At 43.9% G+C, this 26167-nt stretch overlaps 1 protein-coding gene across 4 annotated transcripts in view; it reads right to left on the bottom strand.

The window, feature by feature from the left end:
• The window catches only part of LOC106579063 (oxidation resistance protein 1), a 184917-nt gene that overhangs the window by 129116 nt on the left and 29634 nt on the right, over positions 1-26167 (bottom strand). The gene's annotated exons all lie outside the window — the stretch shown is intronic.

A 26167-nucleotide genomic window follows, 5' to 3' on the forward strand; every position in this document is an offset into this window, starting at 1 on the left:
TGGCCTTTCTGAATGGATACTATTATGTGAAGCACAGGATGAAATGTGATGCAACTGCATCGTCGTATATGAAACACAGTATAGTATGAGGTCTGACTGGTCCCACCTAAATATATACATTTCCTTCATTTCACCAGGGACTTACTAACAGCATCCTACAGTGATTCTCAATCACCTCTCCTTTGATCTCTCGTTCTTCTCTCCTCTCCTTTCCTCCCTCTCCTCTCTGTGTGTGAGTCATGTATTGACAGGGCCTGTGGCTGCAGAGTAGTGGAGAAAGCAGCTTTTTAATTAGGAGTGGCGAGCCAGCAACACAGGGAGGGAGAGCTGCTGTGAGATCAAGGACAAGAGTAAAACTTAGGAGAGAGAGAGAGAGCGAAAGAGAGAGAGAAATAAGTCTTAGTGTGTTTGTAGAGAGGATGTATGCTATTAACACCTGTCAAGAATGTATTAAATCTTTATTTGAAATTCACATAAATGTGTTCATTCATTATTAATCAGGGGTAAACATTATAGCGGATGCATTGTTTTTGAACCATCAAAAAGTAATTTTGGCACCTGTAGTGCGACCCAGATGCACACAACAGGGCAAGAGAGGCAGACTGAGCCAAGCCATTCACAATAACATATGACAGCTGGCCACAGAGCAATTCCGTAACAATCTGGTGCCAGTCATCATATAGCCCAGACATAAGAGACAATATTTTTATTGAATTTTTTTATTTCACCTTTATTTAACCAGGTAGGCAAGTTGAGAACAAGTTCTAATTTTCAATTGCGACCTGGCCAAGATAAAGCAAAGCAGTTTGACACATACAACAACACAGAGTTACACATGGAGTAAAACAAACATACAGTCAATAATACAGTAGAAAAATAAGTCTATATACAATGTGAGCAAATGAGGTGAGATAAGGGAGGTAAAGGCAAAAAAAGGCCATGGGGGTGAAGTAAATACAATATAGCAAGTAAAACACTGGAATGGTAGATTTGCAGTGGAAGAAAGTGCAAAGTAGAAATAGAAATAATGGGGTGCAAAAGAGCAAAATAAATAAATACAGTAGGGGAAGAGGTAGTTGTTTGGGCTAAATTATAGATGGGCTATGTACAGGTGCAGTAATCTGTGAGCTGCTCTGACAGCTGGTGCTTAAAGCTAGTGAGGGAGATAAGTGTTTCCAGTTTCAGAGATTTTTGTAGTTCGTTCCAGTCATTGGCAGCAGAGAACTGGAAGGAAAGGCGGCCGAAGGACGAATTGTCTTTGGGGGTGACCAGTAAGATATACCTACTGTAGCGCGTGCTACAGGTGGGTGCTGCTATGGTGGCCAGCGAGCTGAGATAAGGGGGGACTTTACCTAGCAGGGTCTTGTAGATGACCTGGAGCCAGTGGGTTTGGCGACGAGTATGAAGCGAGGGCCAGCCAACGAGAGCGTACAGGTCGCAGTGGTGGGTAGTATATGGGGCTTTGGTGACAAAACGGATGGCACTGTGATAGACTGTGTAATGACGTTGGCCTGTGGGTAAGGTTTATGACCCCCCCATAAATACATTTCTCCCTTCCCCTCTCTCTCTGACCCTACTGAAGGACTTTTGAATAGCCTTTGTTAAATATAGAGAGTCTGGGAACATCAAACAAGTGGGGGAAAAGGAACCATATTTCGGTAATAGAACCAGTTGGAAATATGCATTGGAACTTAATGAGTATGGATGTCAGTTCGGTTGTCATCTGAGACATTATGACTGATGACAGGATGACATAAACTGTACCTGGGAAAGTCTACACATTCTAGTTATCAGATTCACATAGAATTGTTGTGCAATTTAAGTGTTTGATATTGAAACTGTTTGTTAGAAGACTAAATGTAATTTTAGCTTCCAAATGAGAGAATTGGGTTTTCATAAGGAAAGTGCCCTGCTTAATCAGTGGCCCGCCCCTGTGAAGAGACATGGGTTATAAACGATGAAACACACCCTTCTCCCCTCGCCACTATATAAGTCAGTGACAAACTGTTCCTCAGCCTGTTCCGGGTATGTTAGTTCTGCAGCCTCTGCGTTAAAAGGACACACATGTCAAGTACAGAACTAAGCCAACCTCAGCGTGAGCTTTGGTTGCGAATGGTATGAACTTTGAACGCTTATTCACTACAGAAGTGATACTTCCTAGCCGTTGAGTTAGCAGTGGCCACTGTAGACGTGGGCTAGGAAAGGACGGACGACGTATCCAGTCTAACATACAACGAAGATACTACAATGTATCCAATTTACCACCAGAGACATTCTTCCGAGGACAGGAAGATCTATGTTGGCCAACCCGGCCAGCATCTACGACCAACCTACCGAAGCGCAGCTCAGAGTAAATATTTATTGCATTTTCCTTTTCCAAATGGGCGGTAATTTAGAATGCATAAGATTCTGTATTTACGATAGCACAGCTTCCCTCTTTTGTTCCTCAGTCTTCCCGCTCTTTCATTCAAGCCCAACCCCCTCTCTTTGTGTAACAAGCCTCATACAGGTTCCGTCCACCAGGGACGTTTTCTGTATGACATAATTTGTATTCGGTGTATATGTAATTCTGTGTGATTAGTTTGGGTATTTGGTAAATAAATAATTACAGAGAGTTATTTGATAAACATGTCTTCAGTTTATTGATGCCAAAGACACGACAACTGCATCCAATTTGTTGAGTAGGGTATTGGAGGCTATTTTGTAAATGACATCGCCGAAGTCGAGGATCGGTAGGATGGTCAGTTTTACAAGGGTATGTTTGGCAGCATGAGTGAAGGATGCTTTGTTGCGAATTAGGAAGCCAATTCTAGATTTAACTTTGGATTGGAGATGTTTGATGTGAGTCTGGAAGGAGAGTTTACAGTCTAACCAGACACCTAGGTATTTGTAGTTGTCCACATATTCTAAGTCAGAACCGTCCAGAGTAGTGATGCTGGACGGGCAGGCAGGTGCAGGCAGCGATCGGTTGAAGAGCATGCATTTAGTTTTACTTGTATTTAAGAGCAGTTGGAGGCCACGGAAGGAGAGTTGTATGGCATTGAAGCTTGTCTGGAGGGTTGTTAACACAGTGTCCAAAGAAGGGCCAGAAGTATACAGAATGGTGTCGTCTGCGTAGAGGTGGATCAGAGACTCACCAGCAGCAAGAGCGACATCATTGATGTATACAGAGAAAAGAGTGGGCCCAAGAATTGAACCCTGTGGCACGCCTATAGAGACTGCCAGAGGTCCAGACAACAGGCCCTCCGATTTGACACACTGAACTCGAACCAGGCGAGGCAATCATTTGAGAAACCAATTGAGTCTGCCGATGAGGATGTGGTGATTGACAGAGTTGAAAGCCTTGGCCAGGTCAATGAATATGGCTGCACAGTATTGTTTCTTATCGATGGCGGTTAAGATATCGTTTAGGACCTTGAGCGTGGCTGAGGTGCACCCATGACCAGCTCTGAAACCAGATTGCATAGCGGAGAAGGTGCGGTGGGATTCGAAATGGTCGGTAATCTGTTTGTTGACTTGGCTTTCGAAGACCTTAGAAAGGCAGGGTAGGATAGATATAGGTCTGTAGCAGTTTGGGTCAAGAGTGTCCCCCCCTTTGAAGAGGGGGATGACCGCAGCTGCCTTCCAATTTTTGGGAATCTCAGATGACACAAAAGAGAGGTTGAACAGGCTAGTAATAGGGGTTGCAACAATTTCGGGAGATAATTTTAGAAAGAAAGGGTCCAGATTGTCTAGCCCGGCTGATTTGTAGGGGTCCAGATTTTGCAGCTCTTTCGGAACATCAGCTGACTGGATTTGGGAGAAGGAGAAATGGGGAAGGCTTGGGCGAGTTGCTGTGGGGGGTGCAGTGCTGTCGACCGGGGTAGCCAGGTGGAAAGCTTGGCCAGCCGTAGAAAAATGCTTATTGAAATTCTCAATTATAGTGGATTTATCGGTGGTGACAGAGTTTCCGATCCTCAGTGCAGTGGGCAGCTAGGAGGAGGTGCTCTTATTCTCCATGGACTTTACAGTGTCCCAGAACTTTTTTGAGTTTGTGTTGCAGGAAGCAAATTTCTGCTTGAAAAAGCTAGCCTTGGCTTTTCTAACTGCCTGTGTATATTGGTTTCTAACTTCCCTGAAAAGTTGCATATCACGGGGGCTGTTCGGTGCTAATGCAGAACGCCACAGGATGTTTTTGTGTTGGTTAAGGGTAGTCAGGTCTGGAGAGAACCAAGGGCTATATCTGTTCCTGGTTCTAAATTTCTTGAATGGGGCATGCTTGTTTAAGATGTTGAGGAAGGCATTTAAAAAATAACCAGGCATCCTCTACTGACAGGATGAGGTCAATATCCTTCCAGGATACCCGGGCCAGGTCGATTAGAAAGGCCTGCTCACTGAAGTGTTTCAGGGAGCATTTGACAGTGATGAGTGGAGGTCGTTTGACCGCTGACCCATTACAGATGCAGGCAATGAGGCAGTGATCGCTGAGATCTTGGTTGAAAACAGCAGAGGTGTATTTAGAGGCCAAGTTGGTTAGGATGATATCTATGAGGGTGACCGTGTTTACGGCTTTGGGGTGGTACCTGGTAGGTTCATTGATCATTTGTGTGAGATTGAGGGCATCAAGCTTAGATTGTAGGATGGCTGGGGTGTTAAGCATGTCCCAGTTTAGGTCACCTAGCAGCACGAGCTCTGAAGATAGATGGGGGGCAATCAGTTCACATATGGTGTCCAGAGCACAGCTGGGGGCAGAGGGTGGTCTATAGCAGGCGGCAATGGTGAGAGACTTGTTTTTAGAGAGGTCTTGTCTGAAAATGTTGTAGTTAGGGATGGAGATTTCAGAGTTTTTGGTGGTCTTCCTAAGCCAGGATTCAGACATGGCTAGGACATCCGGGTTGGCAGAATGTGCTAAAGCAGTTAATAAAACAAACTTAGGGAGGAGGCTTCTAATGTTAACATGCATGAAACCAGGCTATTACGGTTACAGAAGTCATCAAAAGAGAGCGCCTGGGGAATAGGAGTGGAGCTAGGCACTGCAGGGCCTGGATTCACCTCTACATCGCCAGAGGAACAGAGGAGGAGAAGGATAAGGGTACGGCTAAAAGCTATGAGAATTGGTCGTCTATGACGTCCAGAATAGAGAGTAAAAGGAGCAGGTTTCTGGGGGCGATAAAATAGCTTCAAGGTATAATGTACAGACAAAGGTATTGTAGGTTGTGAATACAGTGGAGGTAAACCTAGGCATTGAGTGATGATGAGAGAGATATTGTCTCTAGAAACATCATTGAAACCAGGTGATGTCATCGCATGTGTGGGTGGTGGAACTGAAAGGTTGGATAAGGTATAATGAGCAGGGCTAGAGGCTCTACAGTGAAATAAGCCAATAAGCACTAACCAGAACAGCAATGGACAAGGCATATTGACATTAAGGAGAGGCATGCTTAGCCGAGTGATCATAAGGGTCCAGTGAGTAGTGATGTTGGTTGGGATCACGGCGATTCAGACAGCTAGCCGGGCCATGGGTAGCAAGCTGGCAGAAGATGGTCTGTTTTTAGCCACCTCGTGCGTTTCCGTCGGTAGATTATTGGGGTTCCGTGTGGTAGAGGGGACCAATCCAATTGGTAAAATAGTTATAGTTATAGTGGCCCAAGAAAATTGCCCAATAGACCTATTCAGATAGCAGCCGATAAGACAGCTAACGATTAGCGGGCCGCAGATGGGCGTTCATGTTACGTCGCGACGGAGGGGCCAGTTGGATAACTCCTTCGGACAGATAACGTTGGTAGTCCAGTCGTGAAGGCCCGGTGGGGCTCCGCATCGGCAGTAAAACGGGTCCGGATAGGTGATTGTAGCCCAGGAGTGGCTGATGGAACTCTTCAGCTGGCTAGCTCCGGAATACTTGATGTTTGCTCTGGGACCGACGTTAGCCAATAGTCACTCGGATAGCAGCTAGCTAGCTGTAAGATCGAGGTGTAAATGTCCAGAGCTTGCGGTAGAAATCCGGGGATATGGAGAGAAAATAGGTCCGGTGTACTCTGGTCTGAATCGCGTTGTACAAAAACTGGCGATAGCTTTTCGAGCTAAGGTATAGCTGATGACCGCCAACCGTGGTTAGCTGAATACTAACGTTAGCCAGTGAACTGGCTAACTTCTGGCTAACCTCTGGCTAGCTTCTGTAGTGGATTTAAGATTTGAGGTGAATAATACTTGGTGAGGCGGGTTGCAGGAGAGTGTTTTGAAGTTGAGTTTTTAGAAGATATAAAAAGATATGCGAAGAAAATATGTAAATATATATATACACGGGACACGACAAGACGAGGACGTCTGACTGCTATGCCATCTTGGAAGAGGAACATATCATACATGTCCTCAGGCAACAACAGAGAGAATACACAGAAAAACAGAAAAAAATATATAAAATTGTATGAAATGTATGCATTCACTACTGTAAGTCGCTCTGGATAAGAGCGTCTGCTAAATGACTAAAATGTAAATGTAAAAAAATACCATTGATGTCTATGGGAGACACTGACTGAGATGATAGAGACAGTAAGACAGTCTAAAGAGCCTAGATAGAACAACCCCAAGAGTCCCCACACTCACAGACTTCCCCACACTGTCAACACCCATTTCACATCTAACATCTAACACGCACGCACACAAACACACAGTCTACATTCATTTCCTCTCACTCGCACCCTGTCGCAGCAGAGCCATCATGTGATTTTTCTGTCTTCACAGGCCTGTGAGTGTCTACCAGCAGGCACGGCACTGCCGTGAATCTTCGTTAGCACAAATGCTGCTTAATTCACAGTTCATTAATTAGAAGAAGACATGCGGCTATGTCATAAACAGGTAATGCTCCGAAACACAGAAACATTGAGAAACACACAAGACACTGTAAAATAAGGACAAAATGGAATAAGTGTTTACTATTCCCCACATGTCCATGTCTATAAAAACATCTGCTAGGTGTGTAAAAGCAATAATCTGTAGCAATTGCATATTTGTTACAGATATCATGCATCAAATGCATTGATTTCATGGTAAATTGTATATGAACAGAGTGAAAACTAAAACGAAGCTGGACGTGTGAGATTTTTTTTTACAACTTACATTTTAGCAAACGCTTTGACTTACAGGAGCAATTAAGATGAAGTGCCTTGCTCAAGGGCACGTCAACAGATTTTTCACCGAGTTGGCTAAGGGATTCAAACCAGCAACCTTTCGGTTACTGGCCCAACGCTCTTAACTGCTAGGCTTCCTTCCACCCCACAACTCCCAGATGTATTTGAAATATTATTCTAGAGATACTGTTTTGGTTTGTTGAAATATGAATAGTCCCATAGACCCTTCACCAATGAATTACAGTCATTTTGACAATTCAAATGTATGTTAAAGACACATTTAGCAAGCGTGTTCCCAATCTAACGTACTTTCATTTACCCAGAAATTCCAACAGGGGCTTGAATGAGCAGTACTAGCCTTTATGACTAGCCACCAAAACATAACTAAGGGAAATGTATTCTCCTCCCGAGCTGTTCTTCCTGCTTAATGTTTGCATTATTTATGCATCGTAGTGAATGTGAATGTCCTGCTATATTCTGCTATATTAAATGACCTTTCATGATAATTGCATCCCAGTGTTTGAGCCTAAAGGTAGATAGATGTTATGTAACAGGATAACTATGCTGTATGTTAGTTTAAAATGCCAAACATTTGCAGTTCTCCTTTAGATGGGAACAGCTTTTATGGAAAGAGAATGATGCATGAAGGCTTATGCTTATTTACGCTCATTTCTGTACTTCAAAAACTAACTCCACTGAAATGGCAGACTGAAATTCAGCCGCATCTACTTGAATAGATGATCATTGTAATTAGGCCTCTCTGGATGGATGTAATCAAGGCCCTTATATATTTCTGTCAATCAACTCCATCAGCATTTGGAGATGGTTTTCTGTCTTGGATCGTTATGTATAACGGCAGTGGATCTATTTCAAAGATAACCATTCAGTTTCTACCATAGACTACAGATTGACAGGTGTGCATCATTAAGTCTTTGCATTTAACAAATCAGGTTTCAAGAAAAACACAATCAAACACAATCGTGATTTCTGTAGCTATACTGAGGCCCATTCACATGACCCCATACATCCAGGAGAGTAGGTGATGGGTCTTAATAGATCTTGTGTGCTTACACTGCCATTGCGTGACTAGACATCCAACTCAGCGTGTCCCTTAGAGAATGCTGATCAGCACAATGCTCCATTGTGATGCTACAGGAGGAAAGACTCACAGAGCCACAATGTCTAGAGGAATAGGTGTGAATCAACACAGACTAACCATGACAGATGATCAGACAACATACTGTAGATAGAACAACCCTTCTATTTACCGAGCATTCATTTCATATCTGCAAATATAGATGTCCTCGAAACTAACAGAGTCATCATCAAAACAACAACAACCTCAGGATGAAATATAAAATACATTTTGAAAATCAACAAAATGTCCAGTTTCACAACTTAAGGCACCATCTCCAAGTATTATTTTTCTTCAAAAAAAAACAACCAGACAGACTGTAGAGACTTAAAATGGAGGAGGATGAGGATGAGGAGGAGGGATGTCGGGTTTATTGGATAAAAATAAGCCTTCTTGCTCACAGGAAATTCTCTAAACCACATTATAGCGATGTGACATTAGATGGAGCCAGCTGTGCCTCTAGTTGTCACATGTCACCTTCAATCCAGCAACACAGTAACGGAGGCTGCGTTTCAAATGGCAGCATGTTCCCTATATAGTACACTACATTTGACCAGGGCCCATAGAGCTCTGGTCAAAACTAAAACTAAAGGGAATAGGGGGGTGGCATTTGGGACGCCAAGGCAAGAGAGATGCTCCTCTGGTCAGAGAGGACCCTCTGCTGGCTTTAAAGCTACAATCTGGGATTTGTTTCTCAGCAAAGCAGCAGCCCATCAAGTGTTTTCCTGTACAGCTGAGATATTGGGCTGGGGATATGTATTTTTTAAATTTAACTAGGCAAGTCAGTCAAGAACAAATTCTTATTTACAATGACAGACCAATTGTGCACCGCCCTATGGGACTCCCAATCACAGCTGGATGTGATGCAGCCTGGATTTGAACCAGGTACTGCAGTGACGCCTCTTGCACTGAGATGCAGTGTCTTAGATCATTGGGCCACTCGGGAGCCCCATGTAACCCCTCTCTAAGATTCAATGGGTAAGGATCAAGAGTTGAACTGACCGTTGAACAGATTCCCAGATCCCAGATTGTACCTTTAACATCTCTCACTGTGTCACCCAGCCAACCGGGTTCACTGGTTTTACTGCAAGGCTTTCAGCTTTTTCTCTGTCTGCACTGAGCTGAGCGGAGCTGCTCGAGGTTAAAGAACAAATCATTTGTCATCAAGCCTTGTTAGAGCAACTGTCATCTAGAAAGCTTTCGACTGTGGGGCATTACGCTACAATGTTGACGACGACAGTAATCAATCATCATGATTAGTGATCATTGATCAAACCTGTATTGATTCTTATAATGATCTCTTCCTTCTTAGCCTCAGACCTCACTCACCTTACATACTTCTATGGGGAATAAAAAATATTTAAAACAAATAACAGATAGACAAGCCCCCCTCAGAGAGAAAGACACAGCTGCATGTAAGCTCTCACATTTTTCAACATGTTTTTACAAAAGGATAGATTTGGAGTTAGATAAACTTGGATTTTTCGGCAGGTACATATGCAGGATGCTACCCTCCACAGCATGGCCATCGCTCCGGATCAAAACCCCAAACCTACAACCTAATTTTGACCAAAATTAACCGGAGAGATTACTGCTTCCAAGGTTTTATTTTTCCAATCTATATGGAGAGTCCTCTAGCAAACAAACAGCAGAGACCTCAGGACACCATCCAACCTGGAACTGAGTGAGTAGTGTTTGGTCTGATGCTATTTTGAAAGCCAAGAAAAAAAATCATGGAAAAATGAAATAGAAAGTACATTACAATTATATATTTTATTTTATGGGGACTGAATGCTGAGTTAAGGCTCCCAGGCTTGCAAGGACAGACCAGATATAAATTCTATTAGCACTAATGTGTGATGTAAAAGGTGTCGAGGCCTTTGGGCCCAACAAGTGTCTGGAGTCTTTAAAGCGTCCTCTGAAGCCCCCTCCTGCTGTTCAAAGACCATCCACTGGCATTTTCTACAAGAAATCTGCCTCCAGAAATAAAAGCTTCTCTTAAGTGGGTGTGACACCTACTCCTATTGCCTGCTGCTTGGATTCCACCTGGCGTTCTGTTCACCGTCTGCCCTGGCCTGTCTGGTACAGGTACCTCCACCACACTCCCCCCTCTCTGTTCACCGTCTGCCCTGGCCTGTCTCCCCCTGTCTGGTACAGGTACCTCCACCACACTCACCCCTCTCTGTTCACCGTCTGCCCTGGCCTGTCTCCCCCTGTCTGGTACAGGTACCTTCCCCACTTACAATGGCTAACCCCAAGTCGTTATATATATTTGTTTTTTCTTGTGCATTTTGCTATTTGCCTCATGACTCCTGCATACTTTGTTGACTACAAACTTTCTTTACCCAACCGTGGGACAGACTATGTTTGTTCCCACACTCGGGACTCTGACTCTCTGTTGGTTACACAGACTTTTGGCCTCCCATCCTATTCTAACCACCTCTCACCGGCTTTGTATTCATGTTACCTGATGAAATTGCTTTACAATATGATCTTGTTGCCATCTGATGCACATTCAGATGTCATAAATCAGCTCTGCAGAGCTCTCCCTGTCCTCTGCCATGCCTTGATTGTATTACTGTTTATAATATCTGGAAATGTGCATGTACACCCTGGCGTCTAATATCTGCTTCACTGATTTTTGCTCTCGTAAAAGATTGGGTTTTCTGTAAGTTAACATTAGAAGCTTATGATCTACAATGGATCATTTTAAAGTGTGGGTTCACAGCTCCAATCCAGATGTGTTGGTCATTACTGAGACGTGGTTAAGGAAGAGTGTTTTGAATACTGATGTCAACCTTTCTGGTTATAACCTTTTTGGCAAGACAGATCCTCCAAAGGTGGGAGAGTGGCAATCTTTACCAAGGATGCTTCAGTGCTTGGTTATCTCCACCAAGTCTGTCCCCAAACAATTTGACTTGCTGGTTTTAAGCATTAAACTTTCAAATAGCTCTTTGTTGACTGTTGCTGGGTGCTATCGTCCTCCATCAGCACTGGCCTGTACCCTACCTGCCCTAAGCTCTCTCCTGGCCTCTTACACTAAGTCTGAATTTGTCCTGCTAGGTGACCTAAACTGGGACATGCTTACACCACCTGACCAAGTCCTAAAGCAATGGGACTCCCGAGATATTTCTCAGATTATTACCAATCCCACAAGTTATGACTCCAAACATTGAGGAGAGTAGCCTTTCCTGGGTGTTATCCTCACAAATAATCTGTAACAGCCGTTGAAAGGATGGGACCAAGGTGCAGTGGAGAATGTTTTTAATCGAAAGAATGAACACTTTACAAAAAACGACTAGCAACAGTTCTGTCAGGTTATCAAGAACTAAACAGGAAAATAACTACCCACAAAACCCAAAGGAAAAACAGGCTGCCTAAGTATGGCTCCAAATCAGAGACAACGATAGACAGCTGTCCCTGATTGAGAACCACACCCAGCCAAAACAAAGAAATGCAAACACATAGAAAAAGGGACATAGAATGCCCAACCAAATCACACCCTGACCAAACCTAAATAGAGACATAAAAAGGCTCTCTCAGGTCAGGGCGTGACATAATCCTGATCGGTATCAGTCTGGTGTTTTCTGTAATGACCTTAGTGATCACTGTTTTACAGCCTGTATTCGTAATGGCTGCTCAGTGAAACGACCTGTCCTGATTTGTCATAGACGCTTGCTAAAAAACATTAATGAGCAAGCCTTCCTTCATGAACTGGCCTCTGTAAAATGGTTGATCCTCTCTATCGAAGATCATAAAGAAAATTAGAATAAAAAATATGTTCAGCCCCTGGTTCGACCGTGATCTTGCAGAGTTACTCCACCTCAAGAACTGCATTTGGCGAAAGGCTTGGCACACGCATAATCAGGCTGACTGGCTATCGTTCAGGCAAATGAGAAATAAGTGCACTCCTGCTATCCGGAAAGCCAAAGTTAGTTACTTTAAGGAGCAGTTCTCTTTCTGTGGGTCTAACCACAAAAAGTTCCGGAAAACCGTTAAAGACCTGGAGAATAAACCCTCCTCCTCACAGCTGCCCATGTCCCTTAATGTTGATGATGTGGTTGTTACTGACAAGGAACACATGGCGGAACTCTTCAACCACCACTTCATTAAGTCAGGATTCCTATTTGACTCAGCCATGCCTCCTTGCCCATACAACATTTCCTCATCACCAGCACCCTTCAAATGCGACTAGCCCTGACGCTTCTCCCTCTTTTTCCTCCACTACAAAGTTTCTCCCTGCAGGCGGTCACTGAGGCCAAGGTGCTAAAGGAGCTCCTTAAACCTGACCCCAAAAAACCATCTGGGTCAGATGGTTTAGACCCTTTCTTCTTTAAGGTTGCTGCCTCTATCATTGCCAAGCCTATGTCCAACCTTTTTAACCCTCCTCTCCTTTCTCGGGAGGTTCCCATTGCTTGGAAGGCAGCCACGGTTCATCCATTATTTAAGGGGGAGATCAAGCTGATCCTAACTGTTATAGGCCGATTTCAATTTTTCCCTGTTTATCAAAAGTGTTGGAAAAACGTGTCAATAATCAACTGACTGGCTTTCTTGATGTCTATAGTATTCTCTTGGGTATGCAATCTGATTTCTGCTCAGGTTATGGATGTGTCACTGCAAACTTAAAGGTACTCAATGATGTCACCACTGCCCTTGATTCTAAGCAATATTGTGTTACTATTTTTATTGACTTGGCCAAAGCTTTTGATACGGTAGACCATTCCATTCTTGTGGGCCAGCAAAGGAGTATTGGTGTCTCTGAGGGGTCTTTGGGGTGGTTTGCTAACTACCTCTCTCAAGAGTGCAGTGTTCAAAGTCAGAAAATCTTCTGTCTCAGAAACTGCCTGTCACCAAGGGAGTGGCCCAAGGTTTGATCCTAGGCCCCACGCTCTTCTCAATTTACATGAACAACATAGCTCAGGCAGTAGGAAGCTCTCTCATCCATTTATATGCAGATGGATGATACAGTCTTATACTCAGCTGCCCCCCCCCCAGATTTTGTGTTAAATGCTCACAACAAAGCTTTCTTAGTGTCCAACAAGATTTCTCTACCCTTAACCTTGTTCTGAACACCTCCAAAACAAAGGTCATGTGGTTTGGTGAGATGAATGCCCCCTCCTCCCACAGGTGTTATTACTACCTCTGAGGGTTTAGAGCTTGAGGTAGTCACTACAAACAAGTACTTGGGAGTATGGCTAGACGGTGCACTGTCCTTCTCTCAGCACATATCAAAGCTGCAGGCTAAAGTTAAATCTAGACTTGGTTTCCTCTATCGTAATCTCTCCTCTTTCACCCCAGCTGCCAAACTAACCCTGATTCAGATGACCATCCTACCCATGCTAGATCAAGGAGAGGTAATTTATAGATCAGCAGGAAAAAGCGCTCTCGAGCAGCTAGATGTTCTTTAGCATTTGGCCATCAGATTTGCCACCAATGCTCCTTATAGGACACATCACTGCACTCTATACTCCTCTGTAGACTGGTCATCTATGTATACCCTTCGCAAGACTCACTGGTTGATGCTTATTTATGAGCTGCCTGCCATCTAGGACCTCTACACCAGGCGGTGTCAGAGGAAGGCCCTAAAAATTGTCAAAGACCCCAGCCACCCCAGTCATAGACTGTTCTCTCTACTGCTGCATGGCAAGCGGTACCGGAGTGCCAAGTCTAGGACAAAAAGGCTTCTCAACAGTTTTTACCCCCAAGCCATAAGACTCCTGAACAGGTAATCAAATGGCTACCTGAACTTTCTGCATTGTGTGCCCCCCCAACCCCTCTTTTACGCTGCTGCTACTCTCTGTTTATCATATATGCATAGTCACTTTAACTATACATTCATGTACATACTACCTCAATTGGCCCGACAACCAGTGCTCCTGCACATTGGCTAACCGGGCTATGTGCATTGTGTCCCGCCAACCACCAGCCACCACCCGCCAACCCCTCTTTTACGCTACTGCTACTCTCTGTTCATCATATATGCATAGTCACTTTAACCATATCTACATGTACATACTACCCCAATCAGCCTGACTAACCGGTGTCTGTATATAGCCTCGCTACTGTATATAGCCTCGCTACTGTTTTTCACTATCTTTTTACTGTTGTTTTTATCTCTTTACTTACCTATTGTTCACCTAATACTTTTTTTGCACTATTGTTTAGAGCCTGTAAGTAAGCATTTCAGTGTAAGGTCTACTACACCTGTTGTATTCGGCGCACGTGACAAAGAAACTTTTAATTTGATTTGAAACCATCTTAGGCCTCAATCCCCCCTATCTGAGATATCTACTGCAGCCCTCATCCTCCACATACAACACCCGTTCTGCCAGTCATATTCTGTTAAAGGTCCCCAAAGCACACACATCCCTGGGTCACTCCTCTTTTCAGTTCGCTGCAGCTAGTGTCTGGAACGAGCTGCAACAAACACTCAAACTGGACAGTTTTATCTCCATCTCTTCATTCAAAGACTCAGTCATGGACACGCTTACTGACAGTTGTGGCTGCTTTGTGTGATGAATTGTTGTCTCTATCTTCTTGCCCTCTGTGCTGTTGTCTGTGCCCAATAATGTTTGTACCATGTTTTGTGCTCCTACCATGTTGTGTTGCTACCATTTTGTTGTTATGTTGTGTTGCTACCATATTGTTGTTATGTTGTGTTGCTACCATGCTGTGTTGTCATGTTGTGTTGCTACCATGCTGTGTTGTCATGTGTTGCTGCCTTGCTATATTGTTGTCTTAGGTCTCTCTTTATGTAGTGTCTCTCTTCTTGTGATGTGTGTTTTGTCCTATATTTTTATTTTTTATTTTTAATCCCCGGCCCCCGTCCCTGCAGGAGGCCTTTTGCCTTTTGGTAGGCCGTCATTGTAAATAAGAATTTGTTCTTAACTGACTTGCCTAGTTAAATAAAGGTTAAATAAAAAAAATAACAATACAAAACACACACCCATTGACTAGAAACCTACACACATCTTTTAGCACATGTCCATCTGTTGACATTCTAATGCCAGTAGAAAATGACCATCTTAAAATGCACTAGAGAGACAACATAACATGAGTCATGTTTCTCCGGAACGCCGAACCTGTTGTTTAAGCCATCTGGTTAATCTAAATCACCACTGACCGCTCTCTTTCTCCCACAACATAACAAAACCCCGTTTCAACGTCTAACTCACACACTCACACACACACACAGACACACAGGCACACACGCACACACGCACACCGGAAGGAAAGATACAATCTATATATGATCAATTCCCTGCTTTTCCCTGGATGAAAAGAACTCATTACAGCTGGGCCTTACTTTCTTTGGGCATTTATTGAGGGTTAGTGATAGCAGGTATCTACATTGCATTCGGAAAGCATTCAGACCCCTTCCCATTTTCAACATTTTGTTACGTTACAGCCTTATTCTAAAATGTATTATATACATGTTTTCCCTCATCAATCTACACTCAAACCCCATAATGACAAAGCGAAAACAGGTTTAGAATTTTTTGCAAATAAAAAATAAAAAACAGAAATACCTTATTTACAGAATGTTCAGACCCTTTGCTATGACTCAACATTAAACTCAGCTGCATCCTGTTTCCATTGATCATCCTTTAGACATTTCTACAACTTGATTGCAGTCCACCTGTGGTAAATTCAATTGATATAAAGTCCCACAGTTCTCAGTGCATGTCAGAGCAAAAACCAAGCCATGAGGTCAAAGGAATTGTCAGTAGAGCGCTGAGACAGGATTGTGTGGAGGCACAGATCTGGGGAAGGGTACCTGGTTTTGCTTTGTTATCATGGGGTATTGTGTGTAGATTGATGAGGAGGAGGGAATTTTTTTTTTTTAATCCATTTTAGAATAAGGCTGTAACGTAACAAATGTGGAAAAAGTCAAGGGGTCTGAATACTTTTAGAATGCACTGTATAGTGCCATAGAGCAGAGCCCAAAATCTCACCCTCTGTTCGCCTGTCAAACTCTAGACCACATTAGCTAGGGGACGCTCCATTTGTGCAGACAATGACACTGTAACGTATGTGCCTTGCCTGCCTGCGCTGGGATAATTTGTCAACCTAGTGTTGCCACATAGACAATTGAATTCCTTACTTAACTGGTGCTAGCCACTCCTTAATTGCTTTACATGCACTTTAAATGGGATTTATGCATTTTTCAAGACGCGGCTGTCACTTCCACATGTATATGTCTTGGAGGGGCCACTGTGTAGGAGGTATCAGAAGGATCATTTGCATGGTAGGGCACTGAAGACGTCTCTTAGGGAGGGAGAGAGAAGGGCTAATGATTCCAGGGATTCACCACAAGGACATCAAATATATGGATGTCTCACTTTCCTGGAGGAGTGAGAGTGAATACTGTATATGATGCTAGGCTGGCTGTGTGTTCGCGTGGCTCTAAAAGAGAGAGCAGTTAGAGAGTGGTAGTGGAGGTAGATAGAGTTGGGGGAGATAGAGAGAGGTTGGGGGAGATAGAGATAGGGGAGGTAGAGAGAGGTAGTGGAGGTAGAGAGAGGTAGGGGAGGTAGAGAGAGGTAGTGGAGGTAGAGAGAAGTAGAGAGAGGTAGGGGAGGTAGAGAGAGGTAGGGGAGGTAGAGAGAGGTAGGGGAGGTAGAGAGAGGTAGTGGAGGTTGAGAGAGGTAGTGGAGGTTGAGAGAGGTAGGGGAGGTAGAGAGAGGTAGTGGAGGTAGAGAGAGGTAGTGGAGGTAGAGAGAAGTAGAGAGAGGTGGGGGAGGTAGAGAGAGGTAGTGGAGGTAGAGAGAAGCAGAGAGAGGTAGGGGAGGTAGAGAGAGGTAGTGGAGGTAGAGAGAAGCAGAGAGAGGTAGGGGAGGTAGAGAGAGGTAGGGGAGGTAGAGAGAGGTAGGGGAGGTAGAGAGAGGTAGTGGAGGTAGAGAGAGGTTGAGAGAGGTAGAGAGAGGTAGAGAGAGGCACTGGAGGTAGAGAGAGGCACTGGAGGTAGAGAGAGGTAGTGGAGGTAGAGAGAGGTAGTGGAGGTAGAGAGAGATAGGGGAGGTAGAGAGAGGTAGGGGAGGTAGAGGTAGAGGAGGTAGAGAGAGGTAGGGGAGGTAGAGAGAGGTAGGGGAGGTAGAGAGAGGTAGGGGAGGCACGTAGAGGTAGAGAGAGGTAGAGAGAGGTAGAAGAAAGAGGAATGGGGAAGTAGAGAGATGTGCAGTAAGGGAGATAGAGACAGGTAGAGAGAGGTAGGGGATGTAGAGAGAGGTAGGGGAGGTAGAGAGAGGTATGGGGAAGTAGAGAGATGTAGGAGAGGTAAAGACAGGTAGGGGAGAGTTCGACAGAGTAATTAATATGAGCATATAGACACTTTCATCCAAAGTGCATTTATAGTTCATATTGATATAGAAATATATATTCAGTGTCTGTGGAGCAAGTATAAATAAAACCCACCATAACCTTGATGTTTCCAGCACCATGCTCTAACTAACCCAGTGAGCCATTGGAACCAGTGGGGATGAGGTAGGGTGAGGTAAAAAGAGTTAGGGGTGAGGTAGAAAGAAGCTAGGGGTGAGGTAGAAAGAGTTAGGGGTGAGGTAAAAAGAGTTAGGAGTGAGGTAGAAAGAAGCTAGGGGTGAGGTAGAAAGAAGCTAGGGGTGAGGTAGAAAGAAGCTAGGGGTGAGGTAGAAAGAAGCTAGGGGTGAGGTAGAAAGAAGCTAGGGGTGAGGTAGAAAGAGTTAGGGGTGAGGTAAAAAGAGTTAGGGGTGAGGTAGAAAGAAGCTAGGGGTGAGGTAGAGAGTTATGGGAGAGGTAGAAAGAGCTAGGTGTGAGGGGGTAATTGCAGTGGCAGAGGCCAGGGCAGGTCCAGACAGGGCACCACATCTCAGTGAGCAGAGGAACTCTGCAATCTACACTTCTACAGCACCACACAGCACCACTTTGTAAATCCTTGTGATGACAGCCAATATGTCACATTCCTTCCCCTTTCTAATTTAGTCAGCCTAGCAACAGTTAATCAGCTCAGATCCTAAACACTAGAAACTGACCACTGCAGTAAGAGCCCCAGAGATCACAGTCCACAGACCGACTAGAGAGGGATGAAATATAGACCCCGCCAAGCTGAACAGAGCTGTACTGCACTGGCCTGCTTACGTATCTACCCTCATGGTTTGAACAATGCTGGAAAGGACATGTGCGATGTCAAAGGATGTGAAAATAAAATATCCAAGTTGGCACAGTACAGTTCAGGTCAGAACCCTAACCCAAGGAAGGCTTCAGTAGTCGATTCTGTCAACGTTACTTAACAACAACAATCAATCAGATGGCATCTTTTCATCATCCTACTGTTCCATCACATCATGCCTTATTAGTTTGATCCAAATAGGTCAAGCCTGCCCTGCCTTACACAACCTGTCTTTACTGCATGGTGTGCAGTACACTGTTTACAACCTGAGATTGAGACAGTAAGGTACTGTATAGCTCCGTATGGGAGTTACAGGAATACAAATTGTATAATGTTTGACTATCTGAAGGGCATATCAGTACCCTCTCTCTCTATACCCCCAAATCTCCCATGTCTGTCTATGTCTGTCTTTTCTCTCTCTGATGAGTCACCGCACCAGCCCCTAGGGAGGGAGCTGGGAACAGAATAGAACAGAACAGAACGGGGGTAAAGTGATGTGAATTTAGCGGCAGTCAGTCAGGGAGGAGATGATTGAAAAAAACGGTTTATTTAAAGAAGACGTCAGACCAGTGGGCAGAATGAGTCAAGAACCATTATTAACAGCCACTTCAATGAGATTTAACTGATGCCAAGGGAGGGATACATCTCTATAGATGCGTGTGTGTGTGTTGAATTACTAGAATAGGCAATTGCCCTCAGAAAACGGCAATTTGACAGTACACTCATGGGTAGGGCTGTAACGGTGCACGTATTCATACCGAACCATTCAGTATGGGGACCTCTGAACCAGAATGATTATATCATTTTAAAATAATAATAAACTAGGCCTATAAACTATGCCTACGCTGCCCTGTATACCATTGCGCTGAAAAAACATTGTAGGCTATTCCGTTAAAACAACTAACGAGAGCCTAAACGCAGGTTGTAATAAACCTTCTAATCTTAACTGGTGCATTTCAAACTATCCATTTGTGAGGCGCAACCGGGAACTAGTTCTGTACCATGGCGAGTGGGTGGGGTAGATAAACCAGAATTTGAGGATCCTCCATCATCATTTAAATCTGTAGTTTAGGAACGATTTTGGCTTCACACTGGATTACAACGGCGTTGGACAGAGCGTTGTGGATAAAACGTTAACATTATGTTGCCACTGCTCAATGAGAATAACCTATGCAGAGTGACGAGAAGAGTCTCCGTGTGTGACAAAGCAAATTAGGAGATTTTCTAATCAATGGACGTTGGGATTAAAATGATGTAATTAAAGGTTAAACGAGAAGGATATGCTAAAAGTGAAAAGAGCCAACAGGTAGACTGCTACCATCTGAGGTGTTGTTATTGGACAGTAGAAAGCGCATGCAGTCTCAATTAGCCTAGCTAGCTAGCTAGCTAATTTGGCTAGTTTAGCTAAATAACTTATCTTCGTTTGATGCAGTCAAGTCAGGTACTACGTAATCATGTTGGATGATAAATAACCTAGCAATGACAAGCTAGAAGTGACTAGCGCGAGTCGGCTTGGTAAAGTGGCTTTCTGCCTTTCCCTCCCTCCTACTTGCTCCTGTGTCACTCGCTCACAGTACACACACCGCAAGGCCCCTCTGCCTGCTAGAGCGGCACCTCTTATTCCCTTGACGCTTTATCAGCTCAGGTTAATAAAGTAGTTTACACATTGAATTTTCCGTTGGGAACGAGTCTCTATATTAAAACATGTATTTATGCATATCGGGTCTGGTGGAAAATCCCCAGGTCCATTTCAGAACAGGTTCATATTTTTGGACCCATGAAGACCTCTACTTTAGAGGCCCAACATAACAATCCATGTCACAACAGACAATGCCAGGAACATTGTGAATGCTGTCATAGAAACTAGACTTGGGCCACAAATAGGGTGCTTTTTAGTTTAGCGTCTTTTGCCAAATAAACAAAAAGTTAAAGTTTCCCGCTGTACCGTAACTGAACCATAAACCCAAAACCGTAACAACCGTGGGTTTGGTAAACCGTCACACCCTACTCATGGGCACGCTTGATATGTCAGTATCTCAGTAGATCTATTTGTTTGGGTACACTGCCACTGCTTTTGTCTTCTTCCTTTAGTTCCTCTCGCTCTCCTCAGACAGAGACATGAACAGGAGTGATATTAGCCTGACTAGAGAAGGTCTACGCCTCAAATGGCACCCTATACCCTATTTAGTGCACTAATTTTGACCAAAAGAAGTGCACTACATCGGGAATAGGGTGCCATTTGGAACGCAGGCGAGGAAAACCCTTCCAATCACTTCAGCTTTGCCAAGCCACTTTCTGCTAGTGTTCTGGGGGTGAGAACAGAGAGAGCTGCCAGCTCTGTGTAAGAGCCAGAGTGTTGATGTACTGCGATGGCTTGCCGTCGCTACGCTAGCTAGCGTACCTTAGCCTTCCACTAAACCCAACCATCTCAGTGGCTGAGATGATCTAACAGGCCAATACCACACACCCTCACCTTCTCCTCATCCTCTCCTCACCCTGGAAATGCCACTGTGATTTGAGCACTAAAACATTTTTAAACCATACAAGTTTCAAAGTACTGTACAGTAGTTTTCTTTGCTTCATTTCATTTGCAAATAAAATAGAACACTTTCTCGTGTGTATCAAGAATGGTCCACAAAGGACATCCAGCCAACTTGACACAACTGTGGAAAGCATTGGAGTCAACATGGGCCAGCAACCCTGTGGAACACTTTCGACACCTTGTAGAGTCCATTCCCCGATTAATTGAGGCTATTCGGGGTGGGGGGGTGGGGGGGTGTGCAACTCAATATTAGGAAGGTGTATAAACACTCTATATACAAAGGTATGTGGACACCGCTTCAAATGAGTGGGTTCGGTTATTTTTGCCACACACGTTGCAGGTGTATGAAATTGAGCACAGAGCCATGCAATTTCCATAAACAGACATTGGCAGTAGAATGGCCTTAATGGAGAACTCAGTGACCTTCAATGAGGCACCGTCATAGGATGCCACTTTTCCAACAAGTCAGTTTGTCAACTATAGGTGCTGTTATTGTGAAGTGAGCAACAACGGCTTAGCCGCAAAGTGGTAGACCACACAAGCTCACAAGACAGGACTGGGGAGTGCTGAAGTGTGTAAAAATAGTCCATCCTCGGTTGCAACACTCACTACCGAGTTCCAAACTGACACTGGAAGCAACGTCAGCACCAGAACTGTTTGTCGGGAGCTTTATGAAATGGGTTTCTATGGCCAAGCAGCTGCACACAAGCCTAAGATCACCATGCGCAATGCCAAGCGTTGGCTGGAGTGGTGTAAAGCTTGCCGCGATTGTACTGGAGCAGTGGAAACTCATTCTCTGGAGTGATGAATCACGCTTCACCATCTGGCAGTCTGACGGACGGATCTGGGTTTGGCGGATGCCAGGAGAACACTACCTGCTCGAATGCATAGTGCCAACTGTAAAGTTTTGTGGAGGAGGAATAATGGTCTGGGGCAGTTTTTGATGGTTTGTGCTAGGCCCCTTAGTTCCAGTGAAGGGAAATCTTAACACTACAACATGACAACAATGACATTCTAGACAATTCTGTGCTTCCAACCTTGTGGCAACAGTTTGGGGAAGGCCCTTTCCTCTTTCAGCATGACAATGCCCCCGTGCACAAAGCGAGGTCAATACAGAAATGGTTTGTCGGGATCGGTGTGAAAGAACTTGACTGGTCTGCACAGAGCCCTGATCTCAACCCCATCGAACACCTTTGGGATGAATTGGAACGCTGACTGTGAGCCAGGCCTAATCGCCCAACATCAGTGCCCGACCTCTCTAACGCTCTTGTGGCTAAATGTAAGAAGTCCCCGCAGCAATGTTCCAACATCTAGTAGAAAGCCTTCCCAGAAGAGTGGAGGCAGTTATAGCAGCAAAGGGGGGATGTTCGACGAGCAGGTGACCACATACCCTAGATTATCAAAAGTATTTAGACATACATAGCTGAATCCACTAATTTGAAGGGGTATCCACATGCTTTTCTATCTATAGTGTATTTCAACACCTGTCCCTGTTATTGCCAATACAGTGATGTGACGTAAACTATATTGTTTACTATATGAGAGCTTGGTGTCTCAAGACACCATGTGTAAAGGGTTTTCATCATCATAAAATATTACCTTCAGAAAACCTTCACAACGCCATCTGGCTCATATATAAATCAAAACTATATGCACAGAATGCACCAGGTGTACCTATCACTCCTAGATAGAGCTCCCTGGTGATTCTCTGTGTTTTATAGCCTTTTAGAAGGTTCTGAGCGTTCCATCTCCTCCCATAGATCACACAGGTCACACCCCCAGTAAGGTCAGATCCCCAGTTAGAAAAACATCCACTTTGGGCAACGTGGTAGATGAAAAAAGATTCCTATTTAAATGGATCCTGTCAGATAAGGATGAGCTCAGCCAACATCAGTCAAAAGCAGCTGGTGGAGAGCAGGGAGCAACATTACATTGGATCCTTTCCATTTTGTACTTTTTCCCACCATTGCAAAATGTCACAGCAGTCAGCAAATTGAAAAAAGATAGCCAGCCATTCATGCGTTTCCCTTCCCACATCCAAATCGTATGAAGACGCTTGTTTGGGCCCACAGTTTTCTAATCTGTCTTTATATAAGATATGAAATGATTTGATCCGGGGGGATGAAAGTGAAAGTGCAGACAGAGAGAGAGAAATGGAGAAAGAGAGAGACAAAGAGAGAGAGCGAAAGAGAGAGAGGGAGAGAGAGAGAGAGAGACTTGCAGTAGCTATAGCAGATCTTTGAAGAGCCATATTTCGCCCCAGTATTCTTCACACTACCAATTACCATGCTTAACAAACATCCTGCCACCCACCTCGCCCGGAGGTGTTCTGTCTCTCAATTCAATTCTATTCAAAGGGCTTTATTGGCATGGGATGTTTATATTGCCAAAGCAAGTGAAATAGATAAACAAAAGTGAAATAATGAATAAAAAATGAACAGTAAAGATTACACTAACAAGTTTCAAAATAATAGACATTTCAAACGTCATATTATGGCTATGTACAGTGTTATAATGATGTGCAAATAGTTAAAGTACAAAATGGGAAATAAATAATCATAAATATGGGTTGTATTTACAATGGTGTTTGTTCTTCACGGGTTGCCATTTTCTTGTGGCAAGAGGTTACAAATCTTGCTGCTGTGATGGCACACTTTGGTATTTCACCCTATAGATATGGGCGTTTATCAAAATTGGATTTGTTTTAGAAATCTTTGTAGGTCTGTGTAATCTGAGGGAAATATGTGTCTAATATGGTCTTACATTTGGCAGGAGGTTAGGAAGTGCAGCTCAGTTTCCACCTCATTTTGAGGGCAGTGTGCGCATAGCCTGTCTTCTCTTGAGAGCCAGGTCTGCATATGGCAGCCTTTCTCAATAGCAAGCCTATGCTCACTGAGTCTATACATAGTGAAAGATTTCCTTAATTGTGGGTCCGTCACAGTGGACAGGTATTCTGCCACTGTGTACTCTCTGTTTAGGGCCAAATAGCATTCCAGTTTGCTCTGTTTTTTGGTAAATTCTTTCCAATGTGTCAAGTAATTATATTTTTGTTTTTTCATGATTTCTCTCTGCTCTCTCTCTCACTCCCTCTCTTTCTCTCCCTCTCTTTATTCTCTACTCTCTCTGCCCTCTACTCTGTTGCTACTGATGTCACAATCTGTATTAACAAAAACCATCCCATATTACTGTAACAAAGAGATAAAGAGAAGATATGAAAGAGAAAAATATCGCTCATTTAAAAAATAGACAGTATACATCACACTAAAAGACCAAAGCTTTGAGAATTGGAATTCTAATTTGTTTATGAAAGGTAATTTACTACAGTAGCTCATGTAATAGAACAATATCTGTTTTCCTGTTTCTGACGGCAGCGTTTAGTTTGCCCTCTGGCCGGCATTGAGTGCTGCTGGTGTTTCATGTGAGTAATGAAATCACATTTTCATTTGACTCTACCTAGGTGTTCACCCCGGAACGCACGGACCCCGAGTGACCGGCTGCTACGGTGCTTTCACCCAACGAGGAGGAGGAGGAGGGAGGATGAGAGGGGAGGATGCAGGGGTGGTACTAGATGAAAGCACCATGGGTTGCCTGGCATCATGCCACAACAATATGCCAACATGTCCAAGGTGGTGGTGCTCAGGGCTTGCAGGGGGACAAGGTTTTCCCTCGGTTTAACTAGGGAATGTTCACAATCAACCCCCCCCAAGGGCCACTTCTTTCTTCCCCTGAGATGTGTGGAATTTAGTCAAAACATGCTACCATTGTGAAGCCACATCCTGTACAGCAGACAACTATGTTAAATAGCGTGAAAAGAAAGTAGCAGGCAAATGTGATCAAATGCAACTTAGGCTAGCCTGCTATAATGAAGCCTGCTATATAGCTTATGTAGCATAGCTCAATGACTTTTCAACAGCAGTCAATAAAGTAGAATGGAGCACTTTAAGTAGTAATGAATCATTGGTTTCTTCAAAGTTGAAGGCCAACAGTTCTGTAGGCAGTTTTTGGTATTCACTTCACTATGTGTACCCTAGCTGCAAGCTAAGGCACCAATTCCACTGACATGCAATCAGCAAATTCATTACATATTTAATTTAATAGATTTAAAAGCAGGGGGAAAAGCGGAGGAAAAATATTGTTAAGCGAGATTAGAATTGATCAGTTAGAAGCCTGGGAGCGATGGAAAACAGGTCTGACAAATAGAATGGAACATAGAACAGAACAGTGCACTAAAACTAGAACCCTTTCAGAACCATACCTCCAGCAGTGGCCAAGCTCCTCCTTTGAAGTCAGAAATGGAGACTGAAAAGTAATCCTGTAAAATACAGTTTTCTAAATACAGCTGCATACAAATTTCATCAGCTGGTGGCCATGGAAGGCATGCCCGCAAGGCTCAGTTACCCCCAGCATGAGCTAGAGAGGAAACAGCGGTGTGGCTCTCAAACCACTCTACATCCATCCCATGCATGACACCATGCTTTCTCCCGGCCGCCTGTGAAATTGTATGGGTATATTCGAGGGGGAAAAGGCTAAATGAAACCCAGTTGTCACGTCCTAACCAGTAAAAGGGATCATTTGTAATTGTAGTATGGTCAGGGCGTGGCGGGGGGTGTTTGTTTTGTGTGTTTTGGGGTTTGCTTGTTTCCAGGGGATATGTTCTAGTTTTCTTTTTCTATGTGTGGCCAAGTATGGCTTCCAATCAGAGGCAGGTGTCTTTCGTTGTCTCTGATTGGAAGCCATACTTAGGCAGCCTGTTTTTCCTGTGTTCTTGTGGGTGGTTGCTTTCTGTATAGTCTGTGTACCTTGCAAAACTGTTGATCGGCGGTTTGTTGTTTTCGTTTAAGTGTTCACTTTATTACTTTAATAAAAAGAAGATGAGCACTATACCCGCTGCGTTTTGGTCACCTTTCATCGACGCCTGTGACACCAGTGAAACTCTTCAGGGGCCCACTTTGCTATCTTCACAGACATGTAAGCAGATTAACATTAGTTTTAGCTCCAGAGAAAGAAACAGAAGGCAGAGTTTTTATTGAAGAGACTGAACTCCTTACTAGGAGCAGGCCAAAGCCTCAATGTCTATGATGAAGAGTGTATAGGTATGACAGAAGAAAGAGAAGGCTATATTCAATATATGCTTTATTCCTGCACCAACATTGCCTTTTCTTAAACCCTTCAATCACCAGCCATCCACTGGATGTGGTCCGGTGACAATAGATGTTGTCACCTAACAATGGCCACGTAGG

This window comes from Salmo salar, chromosome ssa02, assembly GCF_905237065.1.
Source record: "Salmo salar chromosome ssa02, Ssal_v3.1, whole genome shotgun sequence".
Lineage (NCBI taxonomy): Eukaryota > Metazoa > Chordata > Actinopteri > Salmoniformes > Salmonidae > Salmo > Salmo salar.